Source organism: Otolemur garnettii, unplaced genomic scaffold, assembly GCF_000181295.1.
Source record: "Otolemur garnettii isolate 467f Iridium unplaced genomic scaffold, OtoGar3 scaffold00086, whole genome shotgun sequence".
NCBI classification, from domain to species: domain Eukaryota; kingdom Metazoa; phylum Chordata; class Mammalia; order Primates; family Galagidae; genus Otolemur; species Otolemur garnettii.
This window is the reverse complement of record NW_003852481.1, coordinates 7,253,100-7,271,952: the sequence shown is the minus strand read 5'-3', so window position 1 is coordinate 7,271,952 and position 18,853 is coordinate 7,253,100. Positions and strand designations below refer to the sequence as shown.

Here is an 18,853-nt window from a genome sequence, read left to right as displayed (position 1 = left end):
GGGTGCTGTGGTTAGATCAGTGGGTCTTAGCCACTCAGCTGAGTGATCACCAGGGTGAGACCAGGCTCCTGCCTGGGCCTCAGCTTCCCAGACTACAAAATGAAGAGGTTTGAGGCAGATACAGCCCAGTTCCCCATCCATCAGCCCTTGACCTCTCCTAGCACCACGCTTTCAAACATCTTCCTCTCCTGGTTCTTTCCTCTCTGCTGCGTAACTTGCATTCTCTGCTAAAGATAAAAGAGCTTAGAGTTCATCCGTTAGATACCTTCACAGAAGAGCTCTTCACAGCTCCTTCTTGGCCTTGACAAAGACTTTAAAGCCAGAGGAGTGACAAAAATCCCTTCTCTTGAAAATCTGGATGTCAGAGAGCGAGGGGCCTGAAGGAAAACCTGTTGCCTGGACCACTGTTGTCCAAGGAGCAGGAGCAAATATGTCTCCCTGAGCCTCAGTTGCCCTTGTTGGTACAAGGCGGGAACAGTGGCACTAGGTCACAGCGTTCTCACGAGAAGACAATGAGATCATTTAGGTGGACGACATGTGGATTTGAACAAACTCTTTGCTGAGATCACAGCTTGTCCCCTTCAATGCAGCCTGCTTTCCATTAATGACTTTAAATGTGCATCGAGTTTTATCCTAAAATAAAAGACAGGAGGGTAAAAGACTGGATCAGGTACAGATAACCAAAAATAACAGTGTTGCTCCAGCCCAGATGGGCAAGGAATAGAGAGGGTCCCCGGAAGTCTGGATGGCTGGTTTCAAACCTAAAGTCCTTATTCCATCCCCTCTCCTTTCAATCAAACACTTCAAAGAGACGCTCTGAGAAGGGAGCTGCAAATGCTCTGCTCACTAGTTTTCATAAGAAGAAACCGAAGAATGTTTCTTTTTGAGACTATGTCTGCTCATCCAAACCAATTTTACAAGCTGGGGGGACTTGAGCTCAAAGGCAGGCTCAGGGGCTGATGAAATTCATATGTGAGGCTGCAGAGACTGCAACCCCAACAGGAAAATGAGAGGCACCCGGCAGGGCTGGGCGGGGAGCCAGGGCTGCAGGAGAGACACAGGCAAGGGAGCCGAGGGAGGGAGGAAGGGAGCTGAAAAAGTCTGAAAGAGAAAAGAGGAGCAAGGAGAGGAGACAGAGCCCGAGAAGGCATTTTATTTTTCTTCTTTAAAGAGTGAAAAAAAAAAAAAAACAACAAACACCCAGACTGTTTCAACTGACGGGGAAATGTTCGTCTGCCGAAGGCATTATTAGGACGGGAGATAAGGAAACCACGGAGATAGGAAATAATTATTTTGTATCTGTCTTTATAAATGAAAATGAAGGGCATTAACTTAAATAGGATTTAGATTTTCAGGACAGAAGGGAATGAATTAGAAAATAATTCTGATAACAAAGGAAATGTTTATTAAAAGGTCAGGAGGGGGCTCTTGAAACTGACAAGGCCTCAAGGGCCAAATTAAAACCTGCTAAGTGGCGATGGAGATTGAGGGGTGTCCAAGCTGCAGGGTCTGGCCGGTACCACTTGTGCGAGATAACTCAGCTCAGGGCAGAGGATCAATGGAAAAGGTGACTGACCTCCTGGCCTGAGTTGGAGTCAGTGACCCGTAACTCAACAGGTGGGAGACAGGCAGCTGTGCAGAGAGTGAACCGGACCAGGGCAAGGGCACCTCAGACTGGACTTGGACCCCACACGGATCCCTCATCCTCACTCCCCCCTCCCCAAGCTCATAGGAGGGGTGGAACATGGAGAAAGCGGGTGGGAAGGGAATACAGCAGTGACGATGCCACAGTCACAAATCCCAGAGGTCCTCTTTGTCTCCTGGGCACGTGCCCAGGCTGGCCAGACGGAGCCAGCCCCAGTATTTCTTAACTCTTTCTAGGGAGGTAGCTGGAAAGTAGCAGTGAGTCCACGCTCTAGTGTCAGATTCCTGGGTCTAAAGTCTGGCCCCACCATGTTCTCTAGTGCTGACCTTAGAGAAGTTATTTAAATTAGCAGAACCTTGACTTTCTTACCTGTAAAATGGAAACCCCTTGATCATGCCTCTCTCGTAGGGTATTGGGAAGGATTAAGGGAGATGATAGAAGAATATTCTCAGACCAGTAAACAGGCTAAATAATAATGCAGTTATTATACAATGATTATTAGAGGCATCCTGGTTTACCTTCAAAACCAAGTAAGTTCTTCTTTATGTCTAAGCTGAGTATGGCCTGCAATCATCTGGGCCTCTCCTGATTGGAAAGAATGGGCATTCAAGTCCACCCACACTTCTTCCTGCCTTGGCCTTGAGCTCCGTTACAGATACGGCTCCACCCTTCTACCCCGTCACCTTCAACACTCCCAGGAAGCCTGGAGGTGGACGGCTTTCCGACAGCGGGATGGTTTATCTGTAGACTGACCATTTTAAAGGTCCCAACAGAAAAGGGGATCTGTGGCTCAGGTTCAGGAGGGAGGGAGCCACAGGTCCCCGGCTCCTCTTCTCCCAGAACCCAGTGGCAATGGGAAGCCTGGAAGGTGTGTGAGAGCTGCTGAGTCCACCTCCCCCACAGATACAGGAAGTACCCAGGACACTTCCCAGGGCAGAACTCCACATAAGGACCCCTGTGCAGGTTTCTGAGCTTAGCATTTCCCTGAGGAAACATGGGGGCTGGCTCTTTGGACTCGCTGAAAGCTCTCTGCCGACAGACTCAGATAATCAGCTAATACCCGACCCCGCCGCGTCCTGAGCCCTGCGACAGACACAGGACAGTGTCATCAGGCCTGCCTTCTAAGAGCCTTAGCCAGCTTACCACCTCTTTAAGTGAGTCTGCCCAGGGTAATTATTCCAAACTTGTGCCCGTGAGGAGGGCTAAGTGTCATGTCACTGTAATCCTCTGGAAAGATCTGTCATTGGCCCCATCAAAGGGGTTGTCATCTGCCCTCTTCTCCTCTCCACATTTAACCCTCTCAAAGTTCTGTGCTGACTTTCAGCCAAGGGATAGCTCCCTTAGAAAGTCTGAGGAAGAAAGATTGCTAAACCTTGGGACTCCCAAGCTGAGAGCCAGCCCTCCTCAGCCAGCCTTGCAGACAGTCACTGGCCCACTCCTTCTGGTCAGGGGAAACCTGGTGCCAATGGAGTGGCTGCAGCCCAAGACATCTAACTGCCTCCAGCTCCACAGTGTTCCAGAAAAATATTTGGTATGCTGGTAAATCAACATTTGTGTATGTGTGCAAAGCTAGGAGAGTTAACTGCTCCTCAGTCTGAAATGGGTACCTGCAGAGTGGACGGGAAGAGAAAGGCCTGGACTGGATCTCCTGCTCTGGACTTCCCTTAACCTCCCTGATCCTCTGAATTTCCTCCCATGTGAGGAAGGGACAAATGACAGTACTGACCTCACGGACATTTTTGGGAGGATTAAAAGAGCAAGTAAGTGCCTGGAACATAATAGCTGGCACATTGTAAATGCCCAGCACATTTAGCCTTTCTTAATTACTTTTATATTAATTCAGCAATTTATAGTTTACAAAACACACTCACATATACAGTATGTATTAACTAATTCAGTCCTCATAGCATTCCTGTAAAGAAGGCACTATGAACTCCAAGGTTTTTTTGTTTGTTTGTTTGGTTGGTTGTTTTTTTGTTTGTTTTTGTTGTTGTTGTTGTTGTTGTTGTTTTTTGGAGACAGTCTCATTCTGTCTCTCTGACTACAGTATGGTGGTATCATAGCTCACAGCAACCTCAAACTCTTGGGCTTGAGCAATTCTCTTGCCTCAGCCTTCCGAGCAGCTGAGACTACAGGTGCCCACTACAATGTCCAGCTAGTTTTTCTATTTTTACTAGAGATGGGATCTCAGGCTGATCTTAAACTCCTGAGCTCAGGCAATCCACCCCCCTCAGCCTCCCAGAGTGCTGGGATTACAGGTGTGAGCCCCACCACCAAACTCCAAACTTGAGAGAAGAAAGTTTGAAGTTCAGAGAAACCTAATGACTTGCCCAAGGTCAATAATTCACATTTTAAAATAATCAAATAGAAGCCAGATGCTTGCTTAAAATTGTGGTCATTTTATGAGAGTTGTCCTCCACTTCCTGGAAATATGTTGCCTGAATGTGACTGAGGTTTCATGCAATCTGGCCAGCAGCTAGACCTGGGCAAACCACAACCTCCTCCCTGTCTGGGCCATTTACAGGATTGAGGGTAAGGTTAGGGTCAGAGTGCAAAGTATTTCAAAGCCACTTAGATACAGGACTCTATCATAGTTCGGCGGAGAGAAGAGGGTGACGATGGCACATGTGAATAATGCACAAAGGATGCTAAGCTTCAGTTCAGCAAGATCCAAATGCTCGTTTCATCTTTGATTTCTCCTTCTGGCTGAGCCAGTCCCTATAGCCACTGATCCCAGGGCCTTCTGCGGGAGCCGTGTGGCCACCGCTAAATTGGCTGTTCTTGATAGTGAATAGAAAGAGGAGGGGGCTGGGAGCAGAGAGAAAAAGAAAGATAAGTCAAGGGGAGGGGACTAGGGAAGATGAAAGGGGGAGATGAGAGAAGGAAGATCTTTCGCCGTACTCCTCTTCCACAGACTGCCACAGACCCGAGAACTTGGGGAGGTTTTGTTCCAGGAGAACTTTCCTGGTCTTTTTCACTGTGTGGTTGTCACAGACTGAACTCACTTCTCCCCAAGAAGTGGGAGTGATGTGGGGCTGAGCCTCTTTCGGAGAGGGAGACCAGGACAAGAGCCCCGTCATAGTTGGCTGAGGAGTGAGAGGAGAAACACAGGCTCTTCCAGACGGGGCGGGAGGCAGAGCCGGCTCAGTGGAACCCACAGCCCACCCTCGGGAGCTGAGCGCAAATAGGGACGTGGCAGCTGAGATCCTGCAGATGTTACGCGGGCAGCTTCTGCCCCAGCTGCAAATCTGGAAACAAACTCGAGCTATAAAACTGACTCGTTTGGTTTAGACAAGGGCAGGTGACAAAACAGCATGTTTCAACCACACCGCGGAGCCTGGGCAGTTAAGATTCCCATCTGGCCTGGGGAATGTGATGGGGTCAGAAGGTCAGAGATGGCAGCAGCAGCAGCAAGGCAGAGAAGGTCACAAAGACTTGTGAGTGTCACCCTGGGAGGGGTCTGTGAAGAGAGATGCTCTAAGTTCAACCCAGGGGAGCGAGGCTCTAACAATCCCAAGTGGAGAGATTTCCAGTTGTCCCCTTCTTAGAAATCGATAGGTAGACTGACTACTCCTGGATCAACCACCAGCCGCTTTGTCTTCTTTGGGGCAGCCAGCCGAAGCCGCTGCCGCTGATTTTAATGAGACATAATAATATTCTCTCAGTTCTGCGAGCTATAGAGTGGGCCCACCGAGGGGAACTGCTCAACCCCCCAGATGATCAGACTTGTCAAAATATGATCATTTGGTTCCTTATTATAAATGAAAAGAAGAGATGATTTAAGTGTCATCCTCTGGGTATGGGAGCTGGATTCCTATAAATCAATCATCCGAAATAAACTCTTTGGAGTGATTTCACTACAAATACGCTGCAAACAATTTCTTTAAACAAAGCATAAAAGTATTACTGTATCTCTACAACATCAAAATGACTTTAGACATGCATTATTGGGTTGCTGGGGTTTCCTTTGCTTAAAATATGTTGGTTATGGTTTTGTGCCTGACAGGCGAAGTCAGCGCTGACTGCCTACTGAAAGCCTCCCCCTCTCTTGGCTGGCAGGCCCCTCACAGTGAAAATGGTGAAATAGCAGGGGTGCCAGGCCTAGGGAGAGGTCTCCAGGACAGGCTGGGGTTCCTACCCTGTTCTGCAGAGGTGACATTTTTCATTTTCTTAGTGGCTCCCTTTTTGTCCACGCGTATAATCTCAAGCCACCTCTTGTTTGGATTCCCAGGTCTGTTACTTCCTATCAGACTTTGGCAAATCGCATGATACCTCTTTCCCTCAGTTTTTTTATCTTCCAATGGAGACAGCGGTGACAATCACAGCTCTGAGCTCTCTTGGTTGTTGTGAGGAGTCCACAAGCGTTAATATGGGGAGGCATTTAACGTGAAGTCAGCCCTGGGATAGCACCAGGTAATGTTAGCTACTATCATCCTCGTTCTTATTATTGGACACCCAGTGAGTTCTCTGTCCCAGGAAGGTTCTAGGAAGCCAAGCCAGGCTTGGGTTTTGCACAGACTCCGCAATCTGTCATATTACTCTCCATGAAGAACCAGACTAGCAGAGAATGATGAGCAGTCCCCACCATGGAGTTCTAAAGCCCCATCTTCTCCTGAGATGCCTGCGCGACCGGTCTCAGAGGAAAGCAGTACAGGGAAGGGGGGACACACCCAGAGTGTTTTCCCACGATGAGGTTTGTCTGCTAAGCCCTGTGTCCTGACCCTTTCCATCTCTCCCCACTCGCCTGGACAGGCATTGCTTCCCCGCCACATTTTTGTAGCACTCCAATCTGTCCACATTTTAACAACCTTGTACCTCCGTCGAGATAGAGTCTGAGAAGTTTAATATCATGTCAAATGAGAGAGCCAATAAAACTCGACATTATTAATACGATGTCAAGGGTTTTTTCCCAGCTGCTTAGGGAAAAAACATTGTGTCCCATTAAGTGTAGCTCCTTGCACTGAGAAATATTAAGTGACTTTTCAATGACTACCAGCTGGAACTATTAGTTTTTCTTCATAAGCATTGAGGCCGCCGATTCTGAGAGGCCAGTTGAGAACCTTTTATGAAGACGCTGGATGAGTTTGTGCAATCAGGAAAGCTTTTAGGTTGCCCTGGGATCCCTCTTTAAGTGGGGCTGTGTATGGAAATGGGGATATGAATTATTGAAAGACTTAAATACATTTGGCCGAGGGCACGTGAGCTTTTGTGTGCCCTTTGCCCATTTATCCCCAAAGGTCTGCAGTAGCCTCTCAGGACACTTTGGTGTAGATTATACAAACAAGACCAGAGAAAGGGAGAAAAGCAGAACTTCCTCTCCCTTGTTGCTCTCCGCTTCCTTGGCCTTCAGTGGCATCACAATGGGCACAAGAGCCACTGGTTCTGCCCCAGCGAGGGAGAGGGACGCGTGTGCCCACAGCTGTTCCCGGCCCTGCTCACACTGGGCTTCTGGAAGGGAGGCTGTCAGGGAGCTGTGGGGGGCCTCTGTTCCCTTGGCCCAGGTCCATGGATGCTTCACACAGCACGTGGCTTCCCTTGTCACAGTCCCTTCCCAGGAAGAGGTCAGGACTTAAAATAAGCTGGCGTGACTCGTGTCTGAGTTGGGAGATGCCTCTCACAAGTGCCGGCTTTTCAGGAATGTGCAGCTGGGGCAGCTGAAAAGCAAGCCCCAGAGGCTCAGACCTGGGCTTCCGAAGGGTCTTTTGGCTGCTCAAGCCGAACTAAGATTGTTTCAGCTCTTTCTACCTCTTGACTGTATTGGAAACCAGCATTTTTTTTTCCTGTGTGTCCTTGTCCATAGGGAAGCCAATTCTGCTATGTTGGCCCCCACTTCCCACCCCACCCCACCCCACCCCAGCAGACAGCCCCGGGCCCAGTGGCCCATCACCTGCATTGCATGACCTTTGTAGTTCCCAGCTGAGACATCTTTTTAAGGGCTATGCCTGTGTTCTTAATCTCAGGAATCCAGGGAGCAGGCTAAAGAGGCAGTTGCAGGCTGGTGTTTATTTACCTAAGGCCACAGTATTATTGTAGGGCTATGCTCCTTTCGGGAGATTTAAAAAAATAAAACACATGAACAGCAAACACAGCAATCCTAGTTAGACTCCTCTGATCTTCCCGCTGACTGGCTTCCCCTTGCCCTTTGCCCCCACGGGTCCTGCATCATCTCGGGGCACCAACCCCTGGGGCTGGCAGATGGAAGGCAAATTGGTCTTCTTAAATTTCACCCAACACTTAGAGACCCCTGAGGGGAAGGCCCTGGGGATGGGTTCTTGGGGCACCTTCAGCACTTCCCCTCATGCTGCCATCAGGCAAAGTTGATGAGGAACCCCCCTGTCCATTGACTCCCCACTTCTCCATGGAAGCTCAAGATCAGGAGATCCAGCCAAGGGCAAAGAAGACGGTGGAAAGCCTGCCTCAGACAGGGACAGCGTCATTGACAGCAGCCACTCCTCCCTGTTCCCATTGATCTCAGGACATGAGGGAAGACAATTATTATTGCAGTGGAAGGGACTTACTTCAGATGCCAGAAAGAATCTCCCAACTTACAAGACGACAGCCTTGATGGAGCAGTGAGATCCCTCACGCACGTGGTGCCCCCAGCTCCTGTCTAAGCACTTTTCCTTTTCTGGGACATGACCTTGAAGGTTTAAAGAGCTGACTTGGGGTTCTGAGGCAGTAACTCCAAGAAAATAGGAAAGGGCTAAGTGCACCTTAGGTAAGGAATGGAAGATGAACAGGTCTGCGAACTCGGGCCACAGAAGGAAGGATGGGAGACTGGGCACCGGGAGACCACATCACAGTTGCTCATGGGTGAATTCAACTCTGCCCTCTAGACTTTGGTTTTGCCCTCAGTTAAATGGAGAAAAATAACACTGGCCAGGGCCTACACTAGAATTGTTGTTAGCGTCAAGTAAAATAACAGATACAGCTATCTCAGGAAAAATGCAAATTACTTTTAAAATGTGGAGAGGCTTCCTACTCTTAGTACCCCACCTTCCCGCTGAGAGGTGGCCCTGGGGGTATCCGCCAGTGCTGGGAGGTAGAATAGAATTGGGTGGTTTTTAGATGCCATCTAGGACTGAGTCCATGGCTATCAGCTCATCTGTCCTCATATTGTTCACTTACCCACTCTTCGTTTGAGTCTGGACAAGGAAACAGCGTACTACGCCTATGAGCTGGCAACTCTCAGTGTACTTAGAACAAAAACCAGCATCAAGGATGTGCACTACAATGTGGACGGACCGTGAAGATGTTAAGTGAAAGAGGATGCAAAAACAACGAATACTGCACCATCCCCTTTATTGGATGTACCTAGAGCAGTGGGAGCCATAGAGAAAGAAAGTAGAATGCTGGCTCGGTGCCTGCGGTTCAAGTGGCTAAGGCGCCAGCCACTTACACCAAAGGTGGCAGGTTCGAATCCAGCCCAGGCCCGCCAAACAACAATGACGGCTGCAACCAAAAAATAGGCAGGCGTTGTGGCGGGCGCCTGTGGTCCCAGCCACTTGGGAGACAGAGGCAGGAGACTTGCTTGAGCCCGGGGGTTGAAGGTTGCTGTGAGCTGTGATGCCACAGCACTCTACCCAGGGGGACAGCTTGAGGCTGTCTCCAAAAAAAAAGAAAGAAAGAAAGTAGAATGCTGATTACCAGGGACTGTGGGGAGTGGGGATGCGGAGTTAGTATTTAATGAGTCTGGAGTTTCCATCTAAGATGAATACATTCCAGAGATGGGTGGTGGTAATGGTTGCCCAGCAATGTGACACCACTGAACTGTACACTTGAAAATGGCTTAAATGAAAACTAGCTGTGGCATGGTGGTGCGCACCTGTAGTCCCAGCTATTCGGGAGGCTGAGGCAAGAAGAATGCCTGAGCCCAGGAGTTCAAGGTTGCAGTGAGCTATGAGCACAGCACTGCCCTCCAACCTAGGTGATAGAGACTTTGTCCCTAAAAAACGAACAAAAAAAAATTGTTAAAATGGTGATTATGTGTCGGCTCGGCGCCTGTAGTTCAAGCAGCTAAGGCACCAGCCACATACACCAGAGTTGGTGGGTTCTAATCCAGCCCAGGCCTGCCAAACAACAATGACAACTACAACCTAAAAATAGCTGGTGGAAGAGGCAAGATGGCCGACTGAAGCCAGCTTTCAGCAGAGGGTCCCGTCCAGAGGGAGAAGTAATGGCCAGAAATAACCCAATAAAGTGGAAGATCGGGAGCTGAGCTGAGAGAGGATGGATAGGTTCGCATCAGCCCTGTGAGGCAAGCTGGGAGTCTAAGGGGAAAAAAAAAATGGTAATTATGTGTTACATAGATGTAACCATAAGGAAAACAAACCCCAAAACACTTCTATCAAGTCACACAGCTATTCAGTAATAAATTCTGATTCAAACCTAGGACTAAGGTTTAGACACTGAAATATACTACTACAATAAACTGACTTGCCACAGTCCCCCATGACTGGAATATGCTTTATATTTAGTGTCCCATTGCTGAGGAAAGCAAGACAGGGTTTCACATTGGTGTGGGGTCGTCACGAGTAGCCCTGGGTATTCAGCATTGCACGTCCCACAAAATGCAGGATTCTAAGAAAGCACTAGGTTTGCACATCCCAGCTGGGTTAGCCCAGGACCATCCTTGGGCCCAGCCATTGGACTCTTTCTCCCAAGCACACGGAGGAGAATCATTTCTCATCCCCTCTTGCTGCGGCTCAACCTTCCTTCACCTTCCTGCTTTAATGTCTTAATCAAGTGGCGGATGAGAAGAACTGATCCATGCAAAGGACGGAAGGTTTGATGAGATGTGTGGGCCCCACGGCTGCTCCCATCCCCCGCCCCAGAGTCACCTCCCCACCAAAGAGAAAGACAGGGGAGACAGAAAAAGAAAGAGAAAAAGGCGAGAGAGATTTTGTACCCTTAAGCCTCCACTGCCGCAGTTCAAAAGACCAATCTTTACTGAAAATAAATTTAAAGGAGAATTTTTGATGTATATTACAGTCTCTGGTGGTAGACAGGAGCGCTGCTGGCAGTGTATGGAGTTATGCAAAGCCAAAGTGGGATTACTTAAAAGTGTCTGTAGTGCTTTGATTAACTGGTGTGTATTTTATTTTTTATATGACACAATCACAGGTCTACATTGATAATATCTTGCTATTATTGTTTGACACTTGAATCTCCCTTTTTTCTATCGCTTGGAAGGAGGCTTTGTTCAGTCTGGGGCAAAGGGGCAAGGGATCAAGATGATCCCAGAAGGGATGAAGATGAAGACATCCCGCCACCCCCCAGATTAAAAAAAGAATGCAATGGATGAAAGCCCCAGGACCTGTCATAGCAAGCTAAGAACTGGCAGATCAGACATGGAGACTCAAGGAACTGGCCAAGTACGTGAGCCAGAAGAGAGTCAAATCTACCTTCTGGGGCTCCTTATGTCTGTCTGGAAAATATCCCCCCATTAATACATCTGCTGGGAATAAAGTGCAGCGCTGGTTATTAAGCGCCAACCCCACCTTTCTGGGTTCTACTTTGTGACATGGGAGCTGGAAACACTGGAAATTGCGTTTCTCCTTTGCCAGCTGGCTGTTTGGTTCTACAGATAGCGGGAGCTAGAGGGAGACTGGCAGGTCAGAGAAGGGGAGAAAGGATTTGCTCCCTCCTGTTTGCTGGCTGCTTTTGCCACTGTCCAGCCAGCAAAGGAGTAGTTATCTCAAATCTGCAGCTTCAGTGGCTCTCCCATACCAGCCTCACTGCATCCTCTACCACCACCACCATCACCAGAGGTTCCAGCACCAGCTCAGTAATGCCTCCTCCTTGGAAGTCTGAGCCCCTCTACAGAGCCCCTTCCCTGAGCTTCTAAGTTACCAGCAACATCTGGGTCACAGCCCTGCCTCAGAGCTCTGAGCACCAGGTCCCCTGTCCCAAGCTTCAAATGAAGCAGCAGCACCCGAAGCATCTCCACCTTTGGAGTCTAGGTCCCGGCTGTGCAGGGCCCCTCTCTGGAGCTTCTCGACTCTGGTAACCCCCAAATCTCCCCTTTGTTCACCCAGACCTGGGTAATAACGGCTTCCTTCCATTTGACCAAACCCCTGTATAAAATCATTTCTGTTGAAATGCCTAGAGTGGTTTCTGTTTTTCTGATTGTACTCTAAATAATGCAAGTTCCTTGAGACAAAGTTGTCTAAGCACTTAGGGACAAGGGGGAAAGTAATACTCGCCCTGAGGCAAAGATGATGAAGACCAGGACTTGGGCCCACAGAGCCCAGGAGGAGAGGCTCTCCTTCTGGCTTACAGAGCAAGCATGTTTCTGATAGAAGTGAGGGCATCCACTTTGGCAGCTGAGAGAGTTCTCTGCATCCAGCTAGGAAGGAAATGAAAGCTGAGGGGCAAAGAGAAAGTTCGCTCAGTTTTTTGCTTTTGGAGCCCTTTCTAACAAGGAAATGGGCCAGTAGAGCACACGCTCCTTGCTCGTAGAATGGGGAGAGCAGCTGTTTTCCTGACTGGCTTTCTCCCAGTTGAATCTTCTGCCACCACCCTGTGAAGCTCACAAAAACCAACTCAGAGATTTTTCTTTTTCTTTTCCTAAGATCTCTCGAGTACCAATCTGACAGTCCCATACCCTAGTTCCTTCTATCCCCTGCTCATGACTTCACACACTGCACTGTGGGGGTCTTGTCTGAAGCCTGTGCACAGAGTTCCATTATCCTCATCCACTGGTGTTTAAAAATAGGAGCAAAGTCTCCATGGTCCCTGTGTCACAAGGTTAAGTGTTTGAAGGCACAAACACACACTCTTGGTATTCATGAGTACAGCCTTTCTGCCTTCCCAGCTGCCCTGATTACCGTGTTTCCCCGAGAATAAGACCTACCCAAAAAATAAGCCCTAGCAGGATTTCTGAGCATTTGCTAAATATAAGCCCTACCCAGATAATAAGACCTAGTGCATTTCAGTGCAGGGCAGTAAGGAAGACTGGAATACCCCTTGAAAATAAGCCTGAGTGTGTGTCTTCTTGAGAAAAAATAAATATAAGACAGTATCTTAGTTTTAGAAAAACATGGTATTGGGAGTAGTAGGGTCATTTTCTTTCTCTCCAGCTCTTGCCAGATTCTCTGTCCAAACTTCTTCCACGCATATGGAAGTATCCTCCACTCTTAAAAGATAACTATGGCATTTCATTATCCTTTAGCTACGTGTCCTATTCGTTCAGATAGAGCTCCTTTTAACATAATGAAGTCAGAGAACAGGACTCCTACTAACTGTGCGACTTTTGGTAAATTGATTAATCTCTCTGAATTCCAACTCTCTCCCTTGAAAATCTGGGCAAAGATTGTCTGTTTTGCGGGATTGTCATGCAGGTCAAATACGGTAATATATGTGAGAGCATTCTGTGCACTGTAGACTCCTATACAAATGGGTGATAATATTATTGCAACAGTTGCTGCCCAAGCCACTCACTACATTATTATTATCTAAGTCCTCCTTCTGGTACTTTAAGCTCATTTCTTTTTGTTCTGTCTGATGGTGTAATGGCTGTAGATTTCTCCCTGGGGCTCTGGCTGCACAGACAGAAGGTGGCCGAGGAAGTCACGTGTCTACAGGGCTGATTCTAAGAGCCCCCTCCAGGCCTCTGGCCCACAGGCTCCCCAGAGCACGGCCTGAGCTATCCCTGGGGGGCTGTATTTTCAGGCCTATCCACTTCCAAGTGTGGACTCTCCTCAACCAGGCTGGCAGGAACCCAACGGACGTCGGCATGAATCATAACCGCCTGTGGCCCATTATGCAGGTCAGGGTGGCTGCCGGGGGAGGCTAGGGCCCTGACCTCAGAGATCCCTGGATTATTTATTACTTTTAGCTTCACGGGCTACTTTGAGCCTTTGCCCAGCCCTAGGGAAATGGCTTCATCCCCCTTCTTCCCCAAGAACGAGGTGAGCGCAACTCTCTTCATTTTTGACTTAATAGGAATAATGATGGGAGCTGGGGAAGAGGGGAGAAAAAAATGGAAGCATTCCCATGGACAGTGTCCTGTACTAAATTCTGCAGCTTAAAAAAAAGGCATTGAAAAGAGGGCCCCAGCCTTCCAGGAGCTTATAAAAGGAATGAAAATTATCACCTATGGGGACAATGCTAAGACCCTTACAATCAGTCCACTAGCACAGGTGCCAGGCAGCAGAACCATCAGATCTAGGAAGGATTAGGGCAGTAAAAGGTAATCAGAGAATGTCCATTTTTCTTTCTTTTTAAACAAGGGCTTTGAAGAAAATTAGAACATGACTAAATAGAAAGAAAATAAAAATCACCCGTAATCCCTACCTGAAGATAACCACTGTCTACGGGTTGATATATGCCCTTCCAGACATTTTTCAATACCTATATTTATATTCATACAATTTTAATAAAAATCAAATTATCCTGGGTGTACTATTTTATAACCCACTTATTTCACTTAATTTATTGTGTCAATAGAGATATATCTTCATTATTTTTAATGACTCCCAAGAATTCTATTGCGTGAATATGAAAGAGAATATGTAGATATTTTTCCAGTCCTCTATGAGTAGATATTTCAGGGATTTCCAACTTGTGCCACCCTGACAATACAAACATCCTGGTACTCACCTCTTTAGGCACGTGTACGATGATTGGTTTAGGATGAATTCCTAGAAATAAAAGTACTGAGTCGAAAGATAAACACACATGTCTGAGGCATTGATTGCACTCTACCAAGTCCTCTCTGAAACTTCGCACCATGATAAGCTCATAACCAACAGAAGAATGTGGAGATTTAAATTAGGCTTTGAAAATGGGGAGAGATATAGATTGAAAAACAGGCATCGAGACAAATCTGGGATAGGGAAGGCAGGTATAAGGCATTGAGATGGGGTCTAAACAAACTTTGACTTGACCTTGACTGTGAATGAGGCACTATGCTAAGGTACAAAAACAAAATAACCTTTGAGAAACCCACAGGAATAGGGACTAGAAGGGGTAGGGTTTGAGCTCAGCTGAGTATCTGTGTTGGGGTAATGGAGAGGAAAGCAGAAGCGCCTGATGAGGGGGCCTGGAAGACCTGCCTGAGCAGTAGCTGAGGTCTGGTTCTGACCTTCCAAGGAGTAAAGCTTAGAGGTCGAGAATGAGGCCTTGAGTCACAGACGCCTGGATTGCAAGCCTGGTTCAGCCACTGTCCATGCCTGGCCACTGACCCAAACATACAACTTAGCCTTTAGAGGCTTCCTTCTTCAGCTACAATATGGGGATAAAATCACTATCTTATTTGGCTGTTGGGAAGGTGACATAAGTAAGGGCTGAACATGAAACAAATGCTCCGTAATCATTTTCCATTGTCACTGTGTTGACTGCAGTCAGGTTGGTGCAGGTCTGAGAAGACATGACAGACCCCACAAGCCTGGCCCAGTGGCAATCTGGGCTCTATACAGCCTTGGAGCTGCTTTCATGGAAAGCTCAAGGATTGACGTGGGGTGGTCCACGTGGCTGTCTCGGAAGGCAGAAAGAAATACAGCTGAAGAAAGAAAAACTGAGAACATCACCCACCCTCAGTGGCCATGAGACCCTGCGGCTGGGTCCCCTCATTTCAGCCAGCCCGCCTCACGCCTGCCTGTTACACTGGACCTGTTGGCCAAGCGCAGAGCCGTTCCGCAGCTCACCTCGAGTTGCACACAACAGCTGCCACCAGACGTCTCTGTGAGTCTGTGATCTGCCTATTTGTCCAGTGACTGCCTGTCAATCTCCCTCAGTGTCACTCCCGATAAACAACTCAGAGAGAGTGTCACCTGGATACATCAATTCCATCTGAGATTCCCCTGACAGGCCTCTTGGCATCTGAATCATTCAGGTGATTCATGGCCCGGCATCAGCGCTGACGGACCCTTCCTACCACACGGGGCTCTGTATCAGCCTCACACTTGTCGTACAGACTCCAGCCTCCTCCTCAGACCAGCCTAGGTTTACCGTCTCCTCCCCACTTCCCAAGGAGGAGGAGAACGCACTTGTCCATCGACCCATCCGTCCACTTCTCCACGCACCCATTTAGCAACCATGTCTGAGTGCACTCCTGTGCTAGGCAGTGGAAGGAAGAGGAGTGAAGTCACTGTCACAACACCCAGGTTCCAGAATTGTCTGTGCTACCTGCAGCTCCGCAAAGGCCATTTAACCTCTGCTAGCTGGGACAACACCTCTGCGCCACATGACATAGCCATCACAGAATGTTAACCTCCCAGGAGAGGTCTTCAAGATCATCAGTCTTAACTATCTTTATATTCATCCGCTGACCAAATACTTACTGAGTGTCTATTATGTGCCAAGAACTATTTGAGTGTGGGGAAAACATCGGTGAAAGAAGAGACAGAAAAAAGAAATCCTACCCTCATGGGGCTTGGAACCTAATGAGAAGAGACAGAAGGTAAATGAAATAAATAAGTAAAATATATAGCATATTAGATGGTGATGAGTGCTGGGGAGAAAGGTATATCAGAATAAAAGGCTTGGAGATTATTTGTGGTTCGTTGTTAACAGGGTGGTCAGACAAGGCCTCGCCGAGAGGTAATAGCGGAACAGATCCGAAGGGGGACAGCCGTGTGGCTCTCTGCGGAAGTGTGTCCCAGGCAGAGGAAATGACAAGTCAAAAGACCCTGTGGTAGGACTTGCCAGGTGTGTACCCGGAGAAGCAGGGAGGCCGGTGAGACGGGAACAGAATAGGGACAAGTTGGGTGGCACCTGTGGCTCAAAGGAGTAGGGCGTCGGCCCCATATGCCAAAGGTTCAAACCCAGCCCTAGCCAAAAACTGCAAAACAAAGGGGACAGGTCCCAGAAGTTAACTAACCTAGGACCTCGTTGGAAAGTACTTGTATTTGATCCTGAGGGAGGTACTGGAAGGCTTTGAATAGAGGACTGACATGGTCTGATTTATATTTTAACAGGGTCGCTCTGCTGCTGTCTGTGAATAATAACAATAAGAGCTAATGCTTACATAGCACTTACCGCGTGCCAAATGCCATTCTTAGTTCTTTATGCACACGAACTTGATCAATCCTCCCAACAATCCGAACAGGTAGACCATATTATTGTTCCCATTTTACAGATGAGGAAAAGAAAGAACAGAGAGAGGGCAGCGCCTGTGGCTCAAGGAGTAAAGTGTCAGCCCCATATACAGGAGGTGGCGGGTTCAAACCTGGCCTCGGCCAAAAAAAACTACAGAAAAAAAAAAAAGAAAGAACGAACAGAGAGGTTGTGCTCTTCCTTTACAATTTTTCACTATTATTCACCATTTTACCATTATACCTATTTATTTAAACATAGGCTGCATTTCATAGACCAGGTTTGGGATGGAGGCAGTTTGGCCCCAGATTCTGGGCTTTTCCCAATCCTGCTTCACCGCCAAGTCCGGGCCAGGGGCGGCAGTGAGGAGCCATGGCAGTGATCTAGGGGTAGGCCACTATGGTGTGGTGGTGCAGAGAATGGACCAGACTCCGGCCATATTTGAAGGTAGAACCAATAGTTTTTGCTGTCACATCAGATGTGGGTGGAGGAGAGAGAGGAGACTCAAGTTGTTTGTTTGTTTTAACTTGGACAACCAGACAGATGGTGCTCCTTCTAACTGCGGTGGAGAGGATCAGAAGTTGAAAGGCCAGAGCTTGATTTGGGACATTCTGTTCAAAATTAGGAGATCTAAGCTTGGAAGAGACTAAGGATCTAACAGCCTCAAGTATTGGTTCAATGTCATAAAGCCGGTTAGGGAAAGGGGGCTAAACCTTCCAAGCAGGAGCGTCTTTGTATTTCTAAGCCCGTCTCCATTCACCAAAGTCACCAGGTCTACTGAGACACACCTTACGTCTATCAAAGCGAACCAGGCACTGGCTCCAGAGGGAGGAGACTTCTGTCCACGTCCTCCCCCTATGCTCGGCATGGGGTAAGCCTGCTCTGGTCTGGAGTGGGAAGGGCTATCCGAGGGGCCTGGTAACCTAGGCGACTCTCCCCGAGTGCTGAGGGAGACTCGGCTTGAAATGTTTACCAAATTCTGTTATTTCTACCACCTCAAAGGGAGAGACCCCGAGCCCTGCTGAAGCTGGGGTGTTTGGCCACCACAGAGGGCCCATCCCATGTTGATGGGGAAAGGGGCAATCGCACGGGGTCCCCGGGCAGCCTCTGCCGTGTGGAGCTGGATAGAGCTGCCGGTGTTTATTTGGGTGGTGAGCTGCTATTTAAAATCAGGCTTTGTTTCTGAAAATGAGACAGCTGGGGCTACATTTGGTGGATAAAGACATTTTGTTGAACTTTCAAAATGGGGTATTATTTTCCATTTACACTTATTTCACGGAGAATTGTAAGAAGATGAGATTGTAGACGTGTCTGTGATATGCAGTAATGAGTGATGGATCTTTGAAGGTAAAAATATCTCTAGGATATTTCTTTTTCTTTCTTTTTTTTTTTTTCCTCTCCTCTCTCCCTCTCTCTCCTCCTGGCCTCAGGTTGGGCAGGTTTGGGTTTTGTTTTGTTTTGTTTTTTAATATCGAAAGGGAGAGTGTCTCTAGTGGGAGTATAAAATGTTCTCTGCTCAATGTTTGTCTTAATAAAGGTTAAAAGAAATGAAATAATATTAAAAAGGCTCTCAGGGGACAGGAGCACCAGATGCTTCCAACTCCCGGGATTGTTGGGAGCAGGGCAAGACAGCAGGATTGGGGAGCCCACAGCACCAGGCCACCCACCCGCAAGGCTGAAAAACTCAGGAACAAAGGAACAAGAGGAGGTACAGAGGATTGTAAAAGAAGGCAGAGGAAAAGGGGGGGATTCAGACTCCCTGAAGATGCATCCGTCTTTCTCTCCCCACAGTCAAGGCTGCCTCTTTCCCTGGGGACCGACTTTTGAAAGGGTTTGTATCCCAGAGGAGTCAGTCTCCATATCTTTTCCTCTACCTTCTCTTAATTGGTTTGGAAGAAAACCAAGAAAAGAGATACCAAAAGGAAGAAAAACATTCAGCTTGATTTTCTCCGGTAAGAACTTGTATAAGGAAACCCAGTAGTGTTTATTGAATACATAAATGAAGGAATCATTAATCTATCAGACACTATATCAAAGAATCAATACATGGATCAGGGAATGAATCAGGGAATCACTGAATTTGGCATAAACGCTCAGATTTCTTAACCTCCGGCTCCGGAGCACAGACCTCTGTATCTTTGGGTATTGACAAGGTTAATGGTCTCAAAA

The 18,853-nt window shown here is 47.8% G+C and overlaps 2 long non-coding RNA genes across 2 annotated transcripts in view; both read right to left on the bottom strand.

Moving 5' to 3' along the window:
* Window positions 1-312, bottom strand: part of LOC111726910 — a 12,488-nt gene extending 12,176 nt beyond the window's left edge. The window contains exon 1 of the long non-coding RNA XR_002774574.1: window positions 266-312. This is a non-coding gene — a long non-coding RNA (uncharacterized LOC111726910). The remainder of the gene's footprint in view (window positions 1-265) is intronic.
* Window positions 313-362: 50 nt separating this feature from the next.
* The window catches only part of LOC111726911, a 71,568-nt gene continuing 53,077 nt past the window's right edge, over window positions 363-18,853 (bottom strand). The window contains exon 3 of the long non-coding RNA XR_002774575.1: window positions 363-633. This is a non-coding gene — a long non-coding RNA (uncharacterized LOC111726911). The remainder of the gene's footprint in view (window positions 634-18,853) is intronic.